The sequence below is a fragment of the Pelophylax lessonae genome (assembly GCF_965119305.1).
Source record: "Pelophylax lessonae genome assembly, chromosome: 13".
In the NCBI taxonomy this organism is placed as follows: Eukaryota; Metazoa; Chordata; class Amphibia; order Anura; family Ranidae; genus Pelophylax; species Pelophylax lessonae.
In genome coordinates, this window is record NC_138780.1 from 179,211,607 (window position 1) to 179,214,378 (window position 2,772).

Genomic DNA, 2,772 nt, shown 5'->3' on the forward strand with positions numbered 1-2,772 from the left:
AAACCAGAGGTGCATGGTGCAGCGAGTCGGCCCCCCTCCCACTTTCCCTTACCCCCCTCCCACTCTCCCAATCCTCCTCCTGGCCCCCATTCCAAGCTGAAGCCCTGCTCCAGATACTCTCTACTTACCGGCTGAATCCGGGTTCCCGACCTGGCCAGCAGGGGGAGGGTGGGGGATCTGGGACAGCTCGGGTGCAGCTGGCCGGGGAGAAAGAGTCTTCAGTTGGGCATGAAACTGGCTTCTGCTCAGACACAGTTTACATACACCATCCATGCTGGGGGGGAGGCCTGTGCTTTGTCCTTGTCTTCAACCCGCACTCAGTAGGTCAGAGGCAGGGACTTTTTAACCTTTATTTCTCTTCACCAGGAATACTTTAAGCATGTTTGTGGCAGAAGCGGTGCAGCCTTTTTTATGGGGCATCAGAGCGGCCCAGGGGAGGGCAATTGCCCCTCTGCCCCCTGGCCCAGTCCCCCCCTGATCATGGCTGCAGATGGTCCAGGCCTCACCCCGTACATAGTACCTCACTCCCTTAAAGCTGGAAGAGCCCTATACCATGCTGAGACCAGGCCACGACACAGGGTAGCCTCCCCTTCTTTGCAGGCTTCATTGGAGGCTGTAGCTGCTTGTTGTAGGCTTTGGCCATCTTTTACCCTTATCAGAGACTGCCAATTTACTGGACACCAGACCCAAAATCCGCCGATATGACTGGCTGACCAGTATGATGGAGTCCTGGGATCTCAGCCTGGAATCATATAATTCAGGAAACTATTCGTGAACAGATTGGTGCTGGTGGAGGAAATTAGCTTTTCTGAGTTTTATGGCAAAATCTGATACCAATACAGTTTGTCTATAAATTTCTTGCTCATGCTGCAATTCACATTTGTGGCAGAGAAATTATATTATAATGATGATTAGACTTGGTGCGGATCAATGTATGAGATATGTGACACAAGTGTGTCACATATCCCCCAGTGACACATGTGACAGCCAGAGGGTTCAATAAACATAATGACACAGCATGTCAGGGTCATTTCTGTCACTGGAACCACTGAGCTGTGGGTGCAAAATGACAGAGACAAAGATCCATGGTGACCACATAGTTATACTGCGTATCTGACGGGGATACCTGGATCTCTGTACACAACACAGAGACCGAAGGGTTAACATGTGGACAACAAATACTGAGGAACAGAAAAGTTAACATGGCACAGTAAGGGTTAAGGGTAAAACAGTGGAGAATAAAGGGTTTATTTAGAGTTTAGCACACATTGGAGGGTGAAGAGTTAACCAGAGTACCGCTCAGCAGAGAGTGAAGGGTTAACCGAATACGCCACATAGCGAAGGATAAAGGGTTAACCAGAATACAGCACACAGCAGAGAGTGAAGGGTTAACCAGAATACAAGCACACAACAGAGAGTGAAGGGTTAACCAGAATAAAGCACACAGCAGAGGGTGAAGGGTTAACCAGAATACAGCACACAGCAGAGAGTGAAGGGTTAACCAGAATACGGCACACCGCGGAGGGTGAAGGGTTAACCAGAATACGGCACACAATGGAAGGTGAAGGGTTAACCAGAATATGGCACATAGCGGAGGGTGAAGGGTTAACCAGAATATGGCACACAGTGGAGGGTGAAGGGTTAACCAAAATACGGCACACAACGGAAGGTGAAGGGTTAACCAGAATATGGCACACAGTGGAGGGTGAAGGGTTAACCAAAATACAGCACACAACGGAAGGTGAAGGGTTAACCAGAATATGGCACACAGCGTGAGGTGAAGGGTTAACCAGAATATGGCACACAGCGGACAATGAAGAGTTAACCAGAATACAGCACACAGTGGATGGTGAAGGGTTAACCACAATACGGCACACCACAGAGATTAATAGGTTAACTAGTAAACACTATACAGCAGAGGGTGAAGGGTTAGCCAAAGTACAGCACCCAGTGGCAGGTGAAGGGTTAACCTGTGTACAGTACACAGCAGTGGGCACAGGGTTAACCAGAATATGGTACAGTGCAGAGAGTAGGGGGTTAACTGGAGCACAGCACACAGTGGGGGTGAAGGGTTAAGTGGAGTACGGCACACAGTGGACAGAGGGTGAAGGGTTAATCAGAGTACAGCACACAGCGGAGGGTGAAGGGTTAACCAGAGTACAGCACACAGCGGAGGGTGAAGGGTTAACCAGCACACGGTTGGCCGCCTCTTGCCCAGTAATGGACGATGGACTCTCTCTCACTCCCCAGTACTCCCAGTGCTCTCCGCTAAAAGCTTCTTTTCCAGATGTGACTCCCAGTATAAATGTAACTGTGTCCCAGGAGCCGGAGACAATGGGCCCTGCCAGGCTCTCTGGGGCCACTTCCTGCCCTAACATAACTTCACCATTAAGAGGATGAAATGTGCATGACAGCAAGATACTGCTAAGCCAGCTGACCTCCTATACCTGCCCCCCAACCCCCCATTCTTACCTTTTCTCCTCTCATAACTCTCCAATACCTACCTGTCCTCTCCTAATACCCCCAATATTTACCTGTCTTCTCCTAATACCCCCCATACCTACCTGTCCTCTCCTAATACCCCCCATACCTACCTGTCCTCTCCTAATACCCCCATACCTACCTGTCCTCTCCTAATAACCCCCATACCTACCTGTCCTCTCCTAATACCCCCCATACCTACCTGTCCTCTCCTAATACCCCCATACCTACCTGTCCTCTCCTAATACCCCCCATACCTATCTGTCCTCTCCTAATACCCCCAATATCTAC